Source organism: Oryctolagus cuniculus, chromosome 7 (genome assembly GCF_051225735.1).
Source record: "Oryctolagus cuniculus isolate XC-2025 breed Fujian yellow rabbit chromosome 7, ASM5122573v1, whole genome shotgun sequence".
Lineage (NCBI taxonomy): Eukaryota > Metazoa > Chordata > Mammalia > Lagomorpha > Leporidae > Oryctolagus > Oryctolagus cuniculus.
Window position 1 is genome coordinate 93,566,126 of NC_142873.1, and position 22,585 is coordinate 93,588,710.

The 22,585-nt window shown below is 37.5% G+C and overlaps 1 pseudogene; it reads left to right on the forward strand.

Moving 5' to 3' along the window:
• Nucleotides 1–22,585, forward strand: part of LOC100341021 (lysophospholipid acyltransferase LPCAT4 pseudogene) — a 129,205-nt pseudogene that overhangs the window by 105,308 nt on the left and 1,312 nt on the right.

The window sequence follows — 22,585 nt, forward strand, 5'->3', positions numbered from 1 at the left end:
TGTGTCTGTTGCCAATATGGATTTTCTCTTTTGAAAAATGTTTAAGTTCTTTGCCCATTTAATAAATAGGTAGTTTGTTTTACTGTTGATCAGGTTCTTAATCTCTTTATATATTCTGGTTATTTATCTTTTGTCAGTTGTATAGTTTGCAAAGACTTTCTGCCATTCTGTCAGTTGCCCCTTAACTTTGCTGTTTTTTTGTTTTTGTTTTTTTTTTGTTTTGTTTTGTTTTGTTTTGTTTTTGCAGTTCAGAAGCTTCTCAATTTGATGGAATCCCATTTGTCAATTTTGATTTGATTTGCTGTGCCTCTGGGGTCTTTTCCAACAACTCTTTGCCTATTCCAATGTCTTTCAGAGTTGCCTCAATGTCCTTCTAATAATTTGATAGTATAAGGTCATAGATTTAGGTCTTTAATCCATTTGAGTGGATATTTGTATAAGGTGTAAGGTTTGGGTCTTGCTACATACTTCTGCATGTGAAGTACAGTTTTCCCAGCCCTATTTTTTAAAGAGACTGTCCTTGTTCCAGGGATTGATTTTAGCTCCTTTGTCAAAGATAAGTTGGTTCTAGATGCTTGGATTGATTTCTAACATTTCTTTTCTGTTCCATTGGTCTATCCCTCTGTTTTTGAACCAGTACCAGTCTATTTTGATTTTGACTGCCTTGTGGTATGTCTTGAATCTGGTATAGTGATGCCTCTGGTTTTGGTCTTGTTGTATATGGTTGCTTTAGATATTCGAGGTCTCCTGTGTTTCCATATGGATTTCATCATTTTTTTCTATATCATACATGAATGTCCTTAGTATTTGTATTGGTATCACATTGATTCTGTAAATTGCTTTTGGTAGTATGGACATTTTGATAATAATTATTCTTGCAATCCAAGAACATGGAAGATTTTTCCTTTTTTTTTTTCTTTGACAGGCAGAGTTAGACAGTGAGAGAGAGAGAGAGACAGAGAGAAAGGTCTTCCTTTCCGTTGGTTCACCCCCAAATGCCTGTTAACGGCTGGCGCGCTGCACAGATCTGAAGCTAGGAGCCAGGTGCTTCCTCCTGGTCTCCCATGTAGGAGCAGAGCCCAAGAACTTGGGCCATCCTCCACTGCCTTCCTGGGCCACAGCAGAGAGCTGCACTGGAAGAGAAGCGACCGGGACATAATCCGGTGCCCCAACTGGGACTAGAACCTGGGGTGCTGGCACCGCAGGTGGAGAATTTTTCCATTTTTTAAATCTTCTATTTCTTTCTTATGTTTTATAATTCTCATCATAGAGATCTTTGACAACCTTGATTAAATTTTCTCCAAGATATTTGGTTTTTTGATAGCTATTGTGAATGGGATTGATAGTAGAAATTCTTTCTCAGCTGTGACATTGTCTGTTTACAAAGGCCATTGATTTTGGTGTATTGCTGGCTACTTTACCAAACTCTTCTTTGAGTTCCAATAGTCTCTTAGTGGAGACTTTTTGATCCCCTATAGATAGAATCATGTCATCTGCAAATAGGGATAGTCTATCTTCTTCCCAATTTGATCACTTTGATTTACTTAACCCAATATCTCCAGCTAAAACTTTCATGAATGCATTGAATAGCAGTGGTGAGAGTGGGCATCCTTGTCTGGTTCCAGATCTCAGTGGGAATGAGATCTCTTAATAGTTTTGTGTTAAAATATGTTTTGCTTGATATTAGGATTGCTACACTGGCTCTTTTTTGGTTTCTGTTTTCATGAGTTATCTATTTCTATCCTTTCACTTTCAGTATCCAGGTATCTTTGTTGGTGAGATGTTTCTTATAGGCAGTAAATAGATTTTTTAATCCATTCAATTTGTCATTGTATTTTAACTGGAGAGTTGAGGCCATTTACATGCAAGGTGACTATTGATAAGTAATGACTTTACTCTGACATTTTTCCATAAATATTCCTATTATTTTACTTTAGATTTCCTTTGTACATTTATGTGGAAATTTTTTGCCTTCACCTTCTTTAATAGTGGTGACCATGATTCTGTGTTTCTGTGTGGAGCACTTCCTCAAGCCTTTTTTGTAAGCTTTGAGATAGCTTTATTACCATTGTTATATATGCGATGAGTTCTTTCTGCCTTTTGCTGCTTTCAAGATTCTCTATGCCTTTGCTTCATCATTTTTTTACTTTTTTTTTCTCTACCTTGACCATTTCAAATGATCTTTCTTCAGGTTCACTAGCTTTTTCTTGTGGATGATTAAGTCTGCTGTCAAAATATATATATAGAGTCAAATATATATGTATATATATATATATAAAATTGCAGTTACAATTCCATCAGCTTAAAGTTAAGAAAATAAGAACAAGATGTTGTATGTATGCCTCTTACTAACCTCAAAGAATAAACCTCACATATGCATAAAACATACAAAAAAGAACAAAAAAACTGCAAAAATAAAATAAATAATAAATAATAAAGATAGAAGAAACAAAACTACAAAAGAATCAGCCAAAATAGTTTAAAAAATGGAGAGAGGGCAATCTCAGGGAAGAATTAGGGAAAAAACAGCAGAGGGACACTGTGGACCTACGTGGAGGGTGTGGACATGCACAACTCAGGACCCCAGCAGCTGAGAACCTCAACACCAGCTCTGGAGTGAGATCAGATAAGTATGCAGCAGCCCATGCTGGCGATACAGCTGCCGGAAGAGCCTGGCAGAAATCTGGCTTGGAGCCCTGTTTGGAACAGTGTACCTGCGAAGCTAGAGGAGAAAAAAGGAGGGGGGACTCATATCTCTCCCCCGATCACCCTTCAGCGGCATCCTGTAAGAAGCCTATAGAGGGCAGGCACCATATTGGACATATGTCACAGCAACCAACAGAGCAAGATGCCTGAGTCTGGCAGAGAGAACTCAAAGGGCTGGCGCTCATGACTCTGGGAGGCTTGTGTGCCGGGACTGTGAAAACACTGTGGCTGTTTGGGAGGCTCAAGGTTTGGCTGGGACATCTTACTGATGTCTACAAACATTATACTATTAAGAAAAATGCAATAGATTAGATCATGGCATATAAATCTTTCTGTCTGTAATGATATTGTATTAATAATATTTTGTTATAAATTTTGCATCGTCACTAGGGATATTAATTTTCAATTTCTTTGTAATATTTTCTCCATGATTTGCTATTAGGGTTATCTGGTCTCATTATGTGTGTTGGAACATGTTCTTTCTTCCAGTTATTCTTGAAAGCTTCCATAAATGATTATTACTCCCTCTTTAAAAACTTGATGAATTCATCAGTGAAGCTACCTGGGTATCACATTCTCTGTGAGAAAAAAAAACATATTAATTTCTTTATTAATATTAAAGTATTTACCTTTTTTGAGATAATATTTTTGATTTATTATAGAATTACAATAAAAGGGTATTGACTCCACTAAATAGAGTTCAGCAAAAAAGGTAAAATGACCACAGTTCATCAGGAAAATAGTCCAAGGTTATACACAATAAAAATTAAGAAAAAAATTCAACTTGACTCAAAAAAAGTAAGTTTTAAAATAGTCACAAAATTATTACACTACGGTAATATATAATTCCTATCAGTTTTTTAAAAAATATTTGTTTGTTTATTTGAAAGATTTACAGAGAGAGGAAGAGAATAAGATCTTCCTTCTCATGGTTCAGCCCCCAGATGACTGCAACAGCCAGGACTGGGCCAGGCTGAAGCCAGAAGCCAGCATCTGGATCTCCCACTTGGATTGCAGGGACCCAATCACTTTGGCCATCTTCTGTTGCCTTTCCCAGGTCATTAGCAGGAAGCTGGATTCAAAGTAGAACAGCTGGGACTTGAATTGGTGCACATATGGGATGGCAGGGTCACAGGCAATGGGTTTACCTGATAAACCATAATGCCAGCCCTCTATCTGCTTCACAAATATTTAAAGCAAAGTTTGACAAAACACTATATCTGCAATTAAATTGATACACTGAATCATATTTTTACATTCCTTGATGCAAATAAGTGTTTTCAGAGTCAGTATTAGATGTATGATAAATTGATTTTATTTATCACAAGAAGATAAAATATATAATTTTAAAATCTCTTTGCAATTGAAAAGTTCTTTGGTTTTACCATGGTAATATTACCTGTACCAATCTGTATCTAGATTTATTGAGTAACTCAAGAATTATTGAAGCCCCTTTTAAGTTAACCTTGTGCAAGGTGCTGTAAATGATGCCTAAAACACAGTTTCTGCCCTGGAAGAGCTTACAACTGAGTATTCAAAAAACCAAGTTGTTATGATATTATATGATGATGTCATAAGTGATATGATAAAAGTGGGCATAAAGAACATAAAAAGATTTGACAATTCAGCCTAATTAGGGAAGACTTCTAAGAGAAAACATGCAGACTCAAAATAGGTAAGGAAAAAACAAAAAGTAATATGAAAATATTTCCTTTAGTAGATCCTTTCTGGTATAAAAGACAATACATTTGTATTATCTCTGGATCAAAAAATCACCAACATAAAATGATACAACATTGTTTTATGATAAAGATATATATTTACATATAAATTAGCTCACACTAAAAAAAGGAATCTTAAATTTTTCAAAAAAGGATAAAATTTGGAAAAATGCCTTAAACTCCTTTCAATTTATTGTTCTGAGTATATGTGTACATAAATCCAGAACCATACAAATTCTAAAAAAAAACTGGAACTCAAATTTCTTCATAGGCTTAGAACAAGAAATGATTTATTGTTAAAGATACCAAAATATATATAAATCTTAAAACAAGCAAAATAGATTATTTTGAATATGTCTACCCATGCAAAGATTAAAATTTTTAAATTAGTAGATACATCAGAGGCTCTGTAAAACTAACTATAATACATATATATTACAAAACATATATCTAGAATATACACAACTCTTAAATAATAAAATGATGATTAACTCAGTTTTTTTAAAATGGATAATTTATTCCAGTAGATAATTCCAAAAATAAGATATTCACATGGAAACACAGGTATATTAAGAGTAACTCGCTGGCGCCGTGGCTCAATAGGCTAATCCTCCACCTTGCAGCGCCGGCACACCGGGTTCTAGTCCCGGTCGGGGCACCAGATTCTGTCCCGGTTGCCCCTCTTCCAGGCCAGCTCTCTGCTGTAGCCAGGGAGTGCAGTGGAAGATGGCCCAAGTGCTTGGGCCCTGCACCCGCATGGGAGACCAGGAGAAGCACCTGGCTCCTGGCTTCGGATCAGTGCGATGCGCCAGCCGCAGTGTGCTGGCCGCGGTGGCCATTGGAGGGTGAACCAACGGCAAAGGAAGACCTTTCTCTCTGTCTCTCTCTCTCTCACTGTCCACTCTGCCTGTCAAAAAAAAAGAGTAACTCAACACATTTATGATCAGGAAAACACAGTTTAAAATGAAAAAAAATAAGATTTATTTCCATAGCTATTATAATGACAAGTAAATAAACAAAGCAGAATGTGGAATAATTGGAATTTTCATATATTGTTGTTAAGACCACAAAATGAATTTTGGAGAACTGTTTGCCTGTTTCTCAATAAAATTAAATATTTATCTACTCTACAACCCAGTAATTCATTTCTAAGTATTAACATAAAATAAATTAAAATATGTCAACAGGAATACTTATGTACCAATATTTTAGTAATTTTGTTCATAATAACTGAAATGGGAATATAATAACATTCTGTCAATCAACAAGAGGATTGACAAATAATGATAGTTCCATACAATGGAATGCTACCCAACAATGTTACACAATGATCTACCAATGCATATAATAATCTCAAAAGTTTTTTTCTTAAAATGAAAGGGCTGAAGGAGATGCAAGATGGCTGCATAGAGTGTAGCCATACTATCTTCCGCTGCTCTGGCATATGAAAAGAACAAAGGGAGAATTTTGTTTTCAGACACTTGGCTGACAGAAATTTATGGCAAAGAACTAAAAGAGAAAAAAAAAAAAAAAAACAGCGAAGACTCTATGTGACAAGTGGAGAGAGGACAGGGACACCACTGCAGAGAGCTGCGTGGCTCAGTCATCTGCTGCTGTGAGCCACCATCATACCATGACAGGTAGGAAGAACTCACTACATGCCCTGCCACTTGCAATTTTAGCTGAGAGGGAATTCCACAGTCACCCACTGAGCTTTACTTCAGCCTGCAAAGCTGACTGGGGTCTGAGCAATTGCCAAGCTTGGAGCAGGAAAGATGATCTGCTTCTTTCCCTTCCCCACTCCTGCAGAGCACCGTACTCAGCAGCAAAATTCAGGCAACACTCTTCTGTCCTGCTCCTACCAGTATCAGAATCAGCAGCAGGAGGAGATGCCATCTTCTTAAAGAAAAATGAGAGGAGATTTTAGCAGCCAATGTCACTGGTGATATTGCCTGAGGAAGAACCCTTTGGACTAAATGGACTTCCAGTTTGGCCTGCAGCCCTGGCAGCCAGGGTACCCACCTAAACTCATGAATGCAGAGCACATTGCCTGCTTCCCATACTCCCTAAAAGGGCTCCCAGTGAACAGTGGCACCAACTTAAAAGACAAATATAGGCTGTCATGGGCTTACATAAGAGTGACTAGGGGGTTTTATATGAGAGATAAACCCCAATCCCCACTGACTTTAAGTTTGTCTTGGAGGGTTGACAGTGGGCAGAGGGCCCACTTAAACCTGTGTGGTGTTCCACTCCCCCTCTATACCACAGGCCTCTGTACTCAAACTGCCAAGGCAGAACACGAACAGGAAGCTGGCTTTGGAAATGCCTCAGCTCTCTCCATGGGTGTAGGAGCCTCATAGGGCAGAGTAGATCCCCTGCTCCATGTGATTATGGGAATCCTGTGCATTAGAACTCTGGAAATTCTGTAACTGCACAATAGGACATGGAGTGTAGCTGGGTCTCTGGGCAACCATTGTGTCTGGCTTCAGAAGCTCAGAGTGCACTGAGGGCTTGGGGTGGGTCATCACCTAGGGTTCTGTGCTCACACTGAGTACCTCACAGATCCTTTGTGTGGTTCTTGCAAATGTGTGACTCAACTGTGTAGCCACTGGGAGCTTGCCCTGGGCATTGATCACCTTGGCAGAGTGGATTGACGCAGATACCACAGCAGCCAGCATGATTATACTCTCCCCATTGCTGAGAATAGAGGAGATTTACAATGCCCAAAATGGATATCACCCTAGTCATTTGCACCATAACCAAGCACTGATAGGAGCTCCCTGGCTCCAACCACAGAAGCGTAGTTTTAAGATAAAATACACCAGAGGAGAAAACCAACAAGTAGTTCCACAAATGCCTAAAAATAAATGTAGAAACATGAAAAATATAAACAAGGAAGACAACATGACTCCCTCAAAAGAACACAACACTTCAATATTAGAATGTAAAGCCACAGAGATTGATGTAATGCCTGAAAAGGAATTCTAAAGAATGATCATAGGATTACTCAGAAACAATGAGGAGCAAATTCTTGAGTATAAGAAATCTATACATGACATGGATGAAAAAGGTTCCTGTGAGGTAGAGATACTGCAAGAAAATCAAGCTGGAATATTAGAATTGAAGAACTCAATATTTGAAATAAAAAATATAGTTGAAAACCTTAACAGACTTGCTTAGGCAGGAGTAAAAATACACACGCTAGAATACAAATTTTGAAAATATTGCAGACCAAAAAAAAATAGATTAGAAAAATTAAAACCAGTGTTTGAGATTTATGGGATACTATCAAACAACTCAACCTAAGGGTCTTAGAATTTCCTGCAATGTGGAAAGAGAGAATGGATTAGAAGGCCTCGTCAGTGAAATAATAACAGAAAACTTCCCTAATTTGGACAAAAAAGTGGGGGAGCACCCACATACAGGAAGCACATAGAATTCTTAATAGACAAGATCAGAAAAGATATTCACCATGACAATTGTAGTCAAATTCTCATCAGTAAACTGAAAAGAAAAGGTTCTAAAATGTGAATGACAGAATTGTCAGATACTAGATACCTTCAGAGTATTTCCAATTAGACTGAGTTGATTTCTCATCAGAAACACTACAAGCTAGGAGAGAATGGAGAGACACAGCTCAAGTCTTAAAAGAAAAAAAAATGCTGTCAACCCAAAATACTTTACTCTGTAAAGCTATCATTTATGAATGAAGATAAAATAAAGACCTTCCATAACAAACAGAAATTGAAATTGTCACCACTCATCCAAACTTACAAATGATGCTTAAGGATGTGCTACACACAGAAACACAGAAAGGTAGCTTTCATTACGAAAGAATGTGAAAGCAGGAAATCTCTCAAAAAATTATAACAAATATCCAAAGCAAACAGTAGGAATATTTATGAACAATAGTAGGGCAACGTTGTTACTTATCAATAATAATATTGGATAAAAATGCCATAAATTTTCCAATTAAGAGATACAGACTGGTGGAATGGATTAAAAACCAAGGTCTACCTAATTGGTTCATGCAAGAAATACACCTCACCAACAAACATACACACAAACTGAAAGAAAAAGGATGGAAAAAAAATCCCATGCTAAATGAAAGTGAAACAGAGCAAGAGTACTCATCTTGATATCAGAAAAAATAGACTTTAACACAAAAACTGGTAAAAGAGGCAAGGAAGGGTGCTATGTAATGATTAAGGGAATAATGCAACAGGAAGATATGACTACAGTACATGTAAATAGACCCCAAACCAGGGCACCTATTTAAAGCAAATTTAATTTGTCTAAAGGGAGACATGGAGCCCAACATAATACTAGTGAGGATCTTCAACACCCCATTTTCACAATAGACAGATCAACTATATAGAAAATCAAGAAAGAAACAACAGAGCTAATCTACCCTATGAATCAAATGGACATAATTGATATCTACAGAACATTTCATCCCACAGATAAAGAATGTATATTCTTTTCATCAGTGCATGGAACTTTCTCTGGGTTAGACCATAGGCTAGTCCATAAAGCAAACTCAACACATTAAAAAATTGAAATTGTACTATGTATCCTTTCTAACTACAATGGAATGGTATTGAAAATTAACTCTGTACTGCAAAAGAAACAGTCAGGAGAGCGTAGAGGCAACTGACAGAATGGAAAAAAATATTTGCAAACTATGCAACAGATAAAGGGTTGATAACCAGAATCTACAAAGAAATCCAGAAACTCCACAACATCAAAACAAACAACCCACTTAAGAGATGGGCCAAAGGCCTCAACAGACATTTTTTCAAAAGAGGAAATCCAAAGGGCCAACAGACACATGAAAAAATGTTCAGGATCACTAGCAATCAGGGAAACGCAAATCAAAACCACAATGAGGTTAAACCTCACCCTGGTTAGAATGGCTCACATTCAGAAATCTACCAACAATAGATGCTGGAGAGGATGTGGGGAAAAGGGACACTAACCCACTGTTGGTGGGAATGCAAACTGGTTAAGCCACTATGGAAGTCAGTCTGGAGATTCCTCAGAAACTTGAATATAACCCTACCATACAACCCAGCCATAGCACTCCTTGGAATTTATCCAAAGGAAATTAAATTGGCAAACAAAAAAGCTGTCTGCACATTAATGTTTACTGCAGCTCAATTCACAATAGCTAAGACCTGGAACCAACCCAAATGCCCATCAACAGTAGACTGGATAAAGAAATTATGGGACATGTACTCTATAGAATACTATACAGCAGTCAAAAACAATGAACCCCGGTCATTTTCAACAAGATGGAGGAATCCGGAAAACATTATGCTGAGTGAATCAAGCCAGTCCCAAAGGGACAAATATCGTATGTTCTCCCTGATTAGCGACAACTGACAGAGCACCAAAGAGGAAATCTGTTGAAGTGAAATAAACACTATGAAAAACAGTGACTTAATTAGCTCTTGTCCTGACTATTGATGTACAGTATAATACTTTATCCATTTTAGTATTTTTTTCTTTGTTTTGTTCTAGTACTATTGGTTGAACTCTGTAATTAACACACAATTATTCTTAGCTGTTTAATTTTTAACTGAAAAGTGATCCCTGTTAAATATAACAGTGGGAATAAGAGAGGGAGGAGATGTACAATTTGGGACATGCTCAATCGGACTTGCCCCAAATGGTGGAGTTAGAATCGTGCCAGGGGATTCCAGTACAATCCCATCAAGGTGGCATGTACCAATGCCATCTCACTAGTCCAAGTGATCAATTGCAGTTCACAATTGAGCATACTGATAGGTCTAAGAGTCCACGGGATCACACAAACAAGACTAGTGTCTGCTATGACTAACTGATAGAATCAAAAAGGGAGAGAACGATCCATTATGGGAAGCAGGATACACAGCAGACTCATAGAAGGGCAGATGTCCTAAATAGCACTCTGGCCTCAGAATCAGCCCCTAAGGCATTCGGATCTGGCTGAAGAGCCCATGAGAGTATTTTAGGCATGGAAAGCCAAGACACTCTGGGAAAAAAAAAAAAAAAAAAAAAAGAAGACCTAAATGAAAGATCTCTGCGAGTGAGATCCCAGTGGAAAGAACGGGGCCATCAAAGAAAGAAGTACCTTTCTATGAAGGGAGGAGAGAACTTCCACTTTGACTATGGCCTTGTTTGAATAAGATCAAAATCGGAGAACTCAAAAGGCTTCCATAGCCTTGGCAACTCATGACTAGAGCCTAGGGAGATTACTGATGCCATAAACAAGAGTGTCAATTTGCTAAGTCAACAACAGGAGTCACTGTGTACTTACTTCTCATGTGGGATCTGTCCTTAGAGTGTTGTCCAATGTGAAGTAATGCTATAACTAGTACTGAAACAGTATTTTACACTTTGTGTTGTTGTGTGGGTGCAAACTGATGAAATTTTTACTTAATGTATACTAAATCGATCTTCTGTATATAAAGATAATTGAAAATGAATCTAGATGTGAATGGAATGGGAGAGGGAGCGGGAGATGGGAGGGGTGCGAGTGGGGGGAAAATATGAGGGAGAAACCATTGTAATCCATAAACTGTACTTTGGAAATTTATATTTACTAAATATAAAAAAGAAAATTAATAACTTAAGAAACTCCAGAAAATATGCAATCACATGGAGACTGAAGAACATTATCCTGAATGAACAGTGGGTCACAAAAGAAATCAAAAAAAGAAATAAAAATTTTCCTGTAAACAAATTAAGATGACAATAAAACATATCAAAACTCAAGGGATACACCAAAAGCAGTGTTAAGAGGGCAGTTTATGGCAATCAGTGCCTATATCAAGAAATTAGAAAGTCATCCAATAAATGCTTAATAACGCATCTCAAGGACATAGAAAAACAACAAAAACCAAACCCAAAATTAGTAGATATAAATAAATAATATTAGAGAAGAAATAAACAAAACTAAAACCAAAAAAAATATGAAAGATCAGTAAAACAATGAGTCTTTTTTTCAAAGCAAACAAAATTGATATACCATTGGCTCAACTAACATAAAATTAAGAAGACCCACATTAATATAATCAGAGATTAAAAAGGATTTGTTACAATGGATATCACAGAAATAAAAGAATCATCAGGAATTATATATGCAAAACATCGGAAAATCTGGAATAAATGGATAAATTTCTGGATACAAGTTAATGTCATAGTAACTTATTTGTATGTCAAGTAATAGTCTGGCCCCACACATATATTATTTTAAAAAATCAATAATACTAGCAATTTACCAATTTCTAATGATTTGTAGGAAACTGTACTAGATGGCAAAATATACAATCTCTAATTTTATGAACCACCAATGAAGAAATAGAAGTTAGGAAGGTTAAATGGCAGAAGATTACATTCTTGTATGATGAAGCTAGAATATAAATTCAGGTCTGTATGACTCCAAAGTCTGTCTTTTGAATTTTAATGATGTTACTGGAAATTGTTTTCATGGACCTATGGCTGCATATAAGTGTGATTTATATGGCTGAATATGATAATTACAGGAACCATACTAGCTCAGTCAGTAATGGCTATTTTTCTTGTGATACTTAATGACTTTGCTACAATTTCCATGGGAATTTCCCAATAAAAAAGTTTGCATTTTGGCCGGTTTTAATTATTCCTTTTTGTAGATCAGCCTAATAATGGAAATAATACACATAAGCTGCCAAAAATCAGTAGAGTTCATATAACTCTTAAGAACTCAAAGTAGTAATTTACTTTTTAAAAGATTTTGTTTATTTATTTGAAAGGCAGAGTTACAGAGAGGCATAGGCAGAGAGAGAGAGAGAGAGAGAGAGAGAAATATCCCAGCTGCTGAATCACTCCCCAAATGGCCAAAATGGACAGAGCTGGGACAATCCAATGCCAGAAGCCAGGAGCTTCTTCCAGGTCTCCCACTAAGGTGCAGGAGCACAAGTACTTGGGCCATCTTCTACTCTCTTCCCAGGCCATCGCAGAAAACTTGATCAGAAGTAGAGCAGCTGGGACTCAATCTGGTGCCCTTAGGGGATGCCAGCACTGCAAGTGGTGGTTATACCAGCTATGCCACAGCAATGGCCTCAGGAATAATTTCTAAAGTCAAGAAAGTAACTGAAAATATAGTCACTTAATGTAAATTTCTAGGATAACAATGTGAATTAGAAGCCCTGAAATATTTTCAAAACCGTAAATGAGAATGAAATACATCTCATGTTCCTCACCCAGTCCAGGAACACCTTGCTTCCTGGGATTTGGAACTGCACTCTGGATGCCTTGCCTAATACTGGAAATCACTCCTGCTTGCTGTGTTCTCTGGCCAAGTGTTTCTGTGCTCTGCCCAGGCCCACCATAGGTCTCAGGGCTAACACTTTTGCCATGGATGCTGCCAGATTCTAAATGCTGCTCCTAAGGTGTTGCTTGCATCTGAAAATTCTGCACCCAATTCCAGCCCAGGAACAATTCACAGACAATGGCCCAAGACACTTGCTCTGCTGTTACAGAACAAAGTCACTCTCACAATACAGCAACACTCTCAGACAGCTTATGTTGAATCCATCATATACACATAGCATTAGTGCAACTCTTGGAGTTCTAGATTTGGACAGTGAGTAGGAGGCTTTCAGACTATCCAGCTACTGGAGCCAGCACTGATATCACAACTCTAGTGCTTGTCAGTCTTTGTTGTAGACGTACCCACAGAACCAGTAAATCTTGCTTCTAACACTTGAGAAGCTCTTTTTTTTTTTAACATTTTTCTTTTATTTATTTATTTATTTTTTATTTTTTTGACAGGCAGAGTGGGCAGTGAGAGAGAGAGAGACAGAGAGAAAGGTCTTCCTTTGCCGTTGGTTCACCCTCCAATGGCCACCGCGGCCTGTGTGCTGCAGCCGGCGCACCACACTGATCCGATGGCAGGAGCCAGGTACTTCTCCTGGTCTCCCATGGGGTGCAGGGCCCAAGCACCTGGGCCATCCTCCACTGCACTCCCGGGCCACAGCAGAGAGCTGGCCTGGAAGAGGGGCAACCGGGACAGAATCCGGCGCCCCGACCAGGACTAGAACCCGGTGTGCCGCGGCGCCGGCCCGAGAAGCTCTTAACCCCAGTTTCTCTCTTGGGAGACAGCGAAGGACCTCTGTAATGGATCTCAGTGATAACACAGAGCCACAGGAAGAGCCCAGACCCTGGTATGGCTACCATCAACTATAGGAAATAAAGGCAAAGGGAGACTGAATTACAAAAATAAAACTACAACTAATGATAAAGCAGCATATCAATATACAGAAGCATATCTCCAGCACAAAGCCTTCAGTCAACAGGAACCACCTTCCAAACGTGATAGAAACTACTGAACCCGCTGTTGCACAAAACCAATGTAGAAACACAGGAGATATGAACAAGCACAGCAATATGACAAGCCAGAAGGAACAATACTGCATTAACATCAGTCTATGAAGAATGGGAGAGTGATGAAATGCCTGAGAAGGAATTCAAGAGAATACAAAAGAGTACACATAAACAGTTCAATGAAATTAGTAAATCAGTACAGGATATGAATGAGAACTTCAGCAAAGAGATAGAGATATTGAAAAAGGAAGCAAAAAATGAGAAATGAATAATTCAATAAGTCAATTAAAAAAAATACAGTGAAAAGCCTTAACATAATAGACTAGATAATGCAGAAGAAAGAACATCTGATCCAGAAGACAGAGCTTTTCAAATGTCTCAGTTAGACCAGAAAAATGAAGAAAACATTAAAAAGAATGAAAACTGTCTGGGATTTCTGAGATATTATCAATTGATCCAATATACAAGTTGGGGAATTCCCAAAGGAATGGAAAAAAAGAATGGTTTAGAAAAACTATTCAATGAACTAACAGCAGAAAATTTCCCCAATTTGGAGAAATATACACATCCAAATAGAAGAAGCTCAGAGATGGGGCCGGCGCCATGGCTCACTTGGCTAATCCTCCACCTGCGGCACCGGCATCCTATATGGGCACCGGGTTCTGGTCTTGGCTGCTTCTCTTCCAGGCCAGCTCTCTGCTGTGGCCCAGGAGGGCAGTGGAGGATGGCCCAAGTGCTTGGGGCCTGCACCCGCATGGGAGACCAGGAAGAAGCACCTGGCTCCTGGCTTCGGATCGGTGCAGCACTGACCGTAGCAGCAATTTGGGGGTTAAACCAGCGCAAGGAAGACCTTTTTCTCTGTCTCTCTCTCTCTCACTGTCTATAACTCTACCTGTCAAAAAAAATTCTAAAAAGAAAAAAAAAGAAGCTCATAGAAGCATGATCCATAAAAGATCCTCAGCATAACACACTATAATCAAATATTCAAAAGTCAAGCACTAGAGTGTCCTATAATTTGCAAGAGAAAAGAATCAGGTCACTTTGAAAGGGACTCCCATAGATTGACAGCATATTTCTCAACAGGAGAGAATGGGGAGCTATAATCCAATTTCTGAAAGAAAAAAAAAAAAAACCTGCCAACCCAAAACAGTTTATCCAGTGACATTCTCATTCATAAACAGAAGTTATTCCATGACAATCAAAAATTCAAAGAATTGATCATCATCTGGCCAGCCTTACAAATTATACTTAAAGAAGTACTATATATAGAAACAGAGAAATCATAAAAGAATAGGAAGGTAGAAAAACTACCAGTAAAAGAACAAAAGATATTAAAAAAAAAAAACAACAATAGAAATCTGTATGGAACAATTCCAGGAACAATTAATTACTTATCAATAATAACCTTGGATGTAAGTAAACTAAATTCCACTATTTGAGAGTCATTGAAAAAATTGCCTACATGATTTTTCTCTAATTTTGATACTCTACAACAGTATTTAATCCTCACCTTACGAAAAAGAGAAAGCAGACCACAGAAACAATAGTAATATACAACGTTTAGCACTAGGTACATGGGAGGCGTTGAAATAGACATGGTTAAAGAAACACAATTATCACTGTGCATTAAACACATAAAAGAATTTTTATATACTTTTAGAATGTGCAGAAGGAGAAAAGCAATTTCCAGTAACATCCAAATACATCTCAGTCATCCATGACAGGACCTTATGTCTTTTTCTCACTTATGCTTTAATATAAATCTTTGTGCAAAGTGAGAGTGTAAAAAAGAAGTTTAGTGGAACAAAACCTAAGTGTTTCATTTTTGCATCTTATGTTGAGGCCAAAAGAAAGTAGTAAACCAGGAGGCATTGTGATATGTGAAATTCTGTCAGCATTGTGATGATTCAGTGGATTCACATACAACCTTGGAGAGGAGTTAAACATGTAATGTAAAGAAAAATATGTTGGGGCTGGCATTATGTCATAGTGGGCTAAGCCTCCACCTGTGGCACTGGCATTCCATATGGGCTGCTCCTCTTTTGATCGAGCTTTCTGCTATGGCCTGGGAAAGCAATAGAAGATGTCCAAATGCTTGGGCCCCCACACCAGGGTGGGGCCCTGGAGGAAGTTCCTGGCTCCTGGTATCAGATCAGCACAGCTCTGGCCACTTGGCGAGTGAACCAGCATATGGAAGGATTCTCTCTCCATTTCTCCCTCTCTCTGTAACTCTACCTCTCAAATAAATAGATAAATGAAATCTTTTAGAAATAATAAATAAATAATAATATGTCAATTGATATAATCTCACTTTGGCAAATGCATACCCTATAATCTAACCTATAAAAAATGATCTCTATAGATCCTAACTAAGGGATATGTAGGAAAGGAGAAAACACAATGAATTTGTAGATGTCCATTGACTCTAATTCTTTACTAATTTATTAGAATCACTTTGATTTCCATTGAAAGCATCTTTCAGGGGGTTTTGTGAGAGAAATGAGAAAGTGTGAACATGTATATATATTTTAAAATTAGAATGAAAATTAATATTATATGAGGTCCTTGTCCAAACTGAGGAAAATGTGAATTAACCAATTACATTGTACTGTGGGAATATATTTCACTAACAGATGTAAAAATGTCATATTTGCACTAAGGATGGTTTTATAATGCTGAAGACCTTATTCCATAAGAAATAAGTATGCTGCTAAAAGAAAATAAAGTCACTCAGATGAATAATTTTCAATCAAATTATTCATTCTCAAACTTGAAACAATAGAGTCAAGCATTTTAAAAAGTTGATTATATGATCTGTAATGGACTTAATGCTTATAATCTTCTAAACTGTACATGTTGAAGCCCTAATCCCCAGTTTTGTGAGGAATCTTTGAAGACTTCAAGAGCTGTTCTTTTGTTGTAGAGGTGTAAACCACTGCCTTTGATGCTGGCCTCCCACATGAGTACAGCAAAAGATGGCCCAACTGCTTGGGTCCCAGCCCCAAATGTTGGGGAACTGTATGGAGATCTTGGCCTCCAGCTTCGGCCTTAACAGTCCCAGACACTGCAGCCACTTGAGGAGTGAAACAGCAGATGGAAGATCTCTCTCTCTCTCTCTCTCTGTCTCTATCTGTCTCTCTCTCTCCCTCTAACCTCTCTGTAACTGTCTTTCAAATAAATAAAATAAATCTTTTGAAATATTAAAAATAAGTCCTCATAGAAAATGGAAGAGTAGAAAAGCTCTTCCCCTGTCTTCTACATGCTCTTCCCAAAAAGAGTGTGTGGTATCAAGTCATATCCCTCTGGATTCTAGGTACAGCTACAACTTATCAATAAAGAGTTTCACAGAGAATAAATCAGACAACTGACTTGTAAAATCTGACCTGTTCATGTACCACATTGACCTTAACTCACCACCCTAGGCAAACAGTGTCATAACAAGGAAATTCAGAGTGATATTCCAAGATATTCAAATCTGCCCTTTATCTTAATTAGATATTAAACAACTGGGAACTATTCACTTAAAAAGTGGTACTTATTGAATACCAGGAAAAGCTAGGAACAGTAATGAATATTGGGATTAAGTAGTAAATGAATCATAGCATTTTCTGCCCCTTCTCTCATGTAGTCTACCTTCTTGAGGGTAAACTAGAAAGTAAGCAGATAAAATAGATGATAGATAGATAGAGAGATAAATAGGAGTATTATGTTTGAGGATGGGGGTCTCTATTTAAATGATTAAGGTCATATGATTGTAGCCCTTATCTGATAGGCTGGAGTCTTTACATGCTCAATCAGACTTGCCCCAAATGGTGGAGTTAGAATCGTGCCAGGGGATTCCAATACAATCCCATCAAGGTGGTATGTACCAATGCCATCTCACTAGTCCAAGTGATCAATTTCAGTTCACAATTGATCACACTGATAGGTCTAAGAGTCCAAGGGATCACACAAACAAGACTAGTGTCTGCTATTACTAACTGCTAGAATAAAAAGGAAGAGAACGATCCATCATGGGAAGCAGCATACACAGCAGACTCATAGAAGGGCAGATGTCCTAAATAACACTCTAGCCTCAGAATCAGCCCCTAAGGCATTCGGATCTGGCTGAAGAGCCCATGAGAGTATTTTAGGCATGGAAAGCCAAGGCACTCTGGAACAAAAAAAAGAAGACCTAAATGAAAGATCTCTGCGAGTGAGATCCCAGTGGAAAGAACAGGTCATCAAAGAAGGAGGTACCTTTCTATGAAGGGAGGAGAGAACTTCTACTTTGACTATGACCTTGTCTAAATAAGATAAGAGTCGGCGAACTCAAAAGGCTTCCATAGCCTTGGCAACTCATGACTAGAGCCTAGGGAAATTACTGATGCCATAAACAAGAGTGTCAATTTGCTAAGTCAACAACAGGAGTCACTGTGTACTTATTCCTCATGTGGGATCTCTGTCCTTAATGTGTTGTCCAATGTGAAGTAATGCTATAACTAGTACTGAAACAGTATTTCACACTTTATGTTCTGTGTGGGTGCAAACTGTTGAAATCTTTACTTAAAATATACTAAATTGATCCTCTGTATATAAAGAGAATTGAAAATGAATCTTGATGTGAATGGAATGGGAGAAGGAGCGGGAGATGGGAGGGGTGCGAGTGGGAGGGAAAATATGGGGGGGAGCCATTGTAATCCATAAACTGTGCTTTGGAAATTTATATTTACTAAATAAAAGTTAAAAAAAGAAGAGACATCAGAGGAATCTCTCTCTCTCTCTCTCTCTCTCTCTCTCTTTCTCTTTCTCTTTCTCTTTCCACAGTCTGAACTGTCTTACTTATTTTCTCATTCTGGTGCTAAGGAAAGGCCTCTAAAGATGCAGTGAGAAAGTAGGCATCCAGAAGCCAAGAAAGGGGCCCTCACCAAAAACCAAATCTTCTGGACTTTGACTGTAGACTTCCCAGCCTCAAGAACTGTGAGTAAATAAATTTCTGTAATTGTCAATTAAGCCACCAGTTTGTGGTATTTTGTTCCAGCAACCCATGCAAACAGATCCTCTCCATTTCAGGGTGCTACAGAATTAGATGTAGAAAACAGTGTGCTTTCCTAAGGAAAATTAAAAGAAATTGCTTGTTGATGTAGATATTTTAAAAGCATTTCTTTATTGTTTTTATTTAGTCAGGTTAATTATTAATGTAAGATTTCATAAAAAAGATGTTCAAACAATTGCAACTGAGCATGAAAATATATCTTCAAATTAGATATCTGTATATGTAGTCTTATCTTTAACTAAATGGATTATTTCACTAAGTCAACATACTTTCTATTGTAAATATTTTCTCTTCATTGTGAACGACTATTCGGTGCAAATGAAAGCTAAGGGACTGTCATGAACAGCTAAAAACATCTATGTCTGAGCAAGATTTCAGGTAGTAACCATTTTCTTTTGTACTAGAAGCCAGTACTTTAACCTGGATCTTCCCACCTGATTTACATGTTCCAAGCAAATCACTGACATCAGGATAAGAGAATGAAGTAGGTATGCATTCATTGTAAAGCTCAGAGCGAGGAGCCAAGTGTCTATTTCCTAATTCCTAGGTTCCTTGAGGTGTAAAGTATAAAGGTGCCAATAGATTGAATTTGAGACTGAGAGCTATATGTTCAGCTCATGTCCAGGTCCTTATTGGTCTGCAATGCACAAGGTCCTTCCTTGATTGGTCAGCAAGTTTGCATTCTTTAGATCAATTTTGATGATGGAAAAGTGGAAATCAGGTGGTAGACAATCTTTTCTCATAGCCTGAGATTCTTGGGGAGAAAACCCCAGAATAAGACTGGGCATCAAAATAATATCTATAAAGGAAAGAAATATCTTCATAATTTCTGTAATCAGAGACCCTGTAGGGTTAGCTTCAAAACTCCCTCAATCCAGTGATTTAATTTTTGTAAGAGATTGATTTGCAATCATAAAGGTAGGACAATAAAACTTTTCACTAAATGAGGGATACTGGGAATCTATGTAGGACCTGATGGCATCTGCCTTCTGCATCAAAGATACTGTGGAAGCGCTCATTTTCAATAAGTGTTTATTCCTTATATACAAATCCGCAATTGTCCCCTTAATTATGAAGTAATTTCCCATAAAAATTTCAAAGAACTATGTGAAATATACCTCACTTAAATGAAAATAACTAATTTTTAGTGTAAAGTATCTTTAGAAAATCCTCAATAGAGTTCTGTTATTTTAATTAACTATATTGATTTGAATTAAGTTGGATATCTTGTTTCTTCAAACAAAACTGTAGAGTGAGGACAAGACATTTTATCAAGTATCACAGTAATTATATAGTACTTTTCATCTGATAAATGCCCACATTAATCAAATGTTTAGCTTTTATTCCTAAACTCAGAAGGTACTCACTTTAAGTACAAAAGTGAGGTAATGCAAGGAGAGATCAAGTGCATGTCATCTAGTTTGCCTTAATTTCCTTCTGTTTATGCTCATTTTTATCAATATGAGTTTGTAACTGTTTCTTACACAAGAGGAGTCTCTAGAAGCTTCTGTGATGCTACATGACAAATCATAAAGACCTACATATCTATCACACAATTATCAAATGTTCCCATGTCAAAAGTTGTCTAACTCCTTAATAAAATGAGGTAACTCATAAGATGTCATAAAAGTTCCAAGAAGAAATCAAAGTACCAGAAATTCTTATGGAATAAACATTGAGGCAAATTTACGAATAATGTCAAACTGTATTTTTTTTTCCATGAGAGTACTAACAGGATGGGGAGTAAGAAAAATCAGTTGAATCTCTGCCTGACACAATTTATTTACGTGCTTATTGACAAACATTATTTCTCACTGCTAACAGTTATCTACAACTGGAAAAGTCACAAAATAGCCCAAGGGCAATGTAAACCTAGAATCAGTAACCCAGACAGCCATGACAGTTTACAATACATTTTTCCATTGCAGATGTCTAGCTATTTTGTGGTGGTTATTTATTCCTAATTTTCTAACAATGTTCTTCTATTGATATTGTCAACCTAGTTGGAAAAAAATGACATTTACTTGCAGCTGGTTAGGATTGCAGTTCAGGAAAATGCATTTAAGAAGACTTTGTGTCAAGATTGTAATTAGCACAGGGACAGGGAGGCCAAGAGGGTGGTTGAGCCACTTAGGAGTAGTTTCTGATATATCCTGGCCAACAATTTATGTTTGTTTCCTCTTGCTCTGGATATAAACAAACCCCTTGTTTAGATTAGATTCATAGGAGACCAAGGCTGATCTAGATTGACTTATAGCTCATTATACATTTATTATATTATCATGTTTAATGACACACCTACCAATCGTCATAACCCAAAACATTGATCATAAAAGAAAAAAGGGACAGGAGCCAGACGTCGGTAAATTTCCAACCACTTCCGGGAAAACCAGGAATATTCCTCCCCTTTGTTAGAAGGTACCTTCCCTTTGGTTAAACAACCCAAATAATGTAACACATGTTTCAAAGACAAAGCTGCTGCTCTCTGAGTGATCCTGCACTCTGACTATGGAGTATGCGCTTTTGCTTTCTGAATAAAACGCTTACTGCATACTACTCATTATTCTGTGACTAGTTGCTGAACTCTTTCTTGAGGCAAAGTCCAGAACCAGAGTGCCAGGCAACATTTGCTGTCTGGAACCAGGATAATCAAGAGTCATATTGTCTTTTAAGGAAGGGATTGAGTATTGTTCCAACCTCTAGGTAATTTAGAGGTGCAAAGGGTGTTACAAAAGTTTAACAAGAAATAATGAATTGCAGTTTGACCACATTCAAATGGTTAGCTCTGGATATCCGATACCTGATTCACCAATGGTCGTCCAACTCCATTTAAGTGCTCAGAATCAACACTACTCCATGTTTATGTTCTTGACACCATGTGTATTTAGCTACAAAGGTTAACTAGACTGCCTATAGATGCAAGTAATTGTAGGAATAACTACAGCAGCATCTGAGACTAGCCAGTGTTTGAAAAACAACTATCATGATGGTAAATTCAACTCTCAACTTTTTGTTTGTTGTTTAAGCAGAAGTACCCTTGTTCGGATAGCACCCAAACCACCACAGACAACTCTGTAGTCCCGGAGGACAGATTAGTCAAGTGTATCATGTCTAGACTGTGTAGGGAAAGCTTGTTCCTCACTGGAAAGTTATGATTGTCTGGAGCATATCCTTCCAGGTTATCTAATTCATATTCTGTGTGAGATGCTTAATAAAATAAATCTTGTCAATTGACATGCAAATGATCTCTGTGAAGAGACAATCTCCCTACCCCATGGGAAAGCTGGTTTGGACTCCATTTGCACATCGATTTTAGCATTCCACAATTCCATTTATAGTTGTGCTTCTTTGACTTCACCTCTGAGTAGCTTGTAGTATCTTACCAGTTTCCTCATTAATAAATTAAATAAGATCTTTAATGTGCACTCATTTTTACACCTGTATGAAAATCATGATTTTATTTTCCTCTGCAAATTATTCTTCAACAGTAACAAACTGAGTGTTTGTATTTCTCAAATGCCAAGTTGCCATTCAAGGGAGTAAGCATCTTGAATCTTCTGGATTGCCAACATAAAACAATGTTTTAACAATAGTCAAAATATATGATATTCTGCCATATCCATATCTGGTAAGCCTAAGAAATCAGTACTCTCTCTAAAAACAAGAAAGTTTCATTGGACACTATCCAGGGAGGATGATGTAAGACTTCTACTTCTAAATCAAACATCATAAGATATCTAGATATCTGTACAATTCACTAATCCTGCAGCTA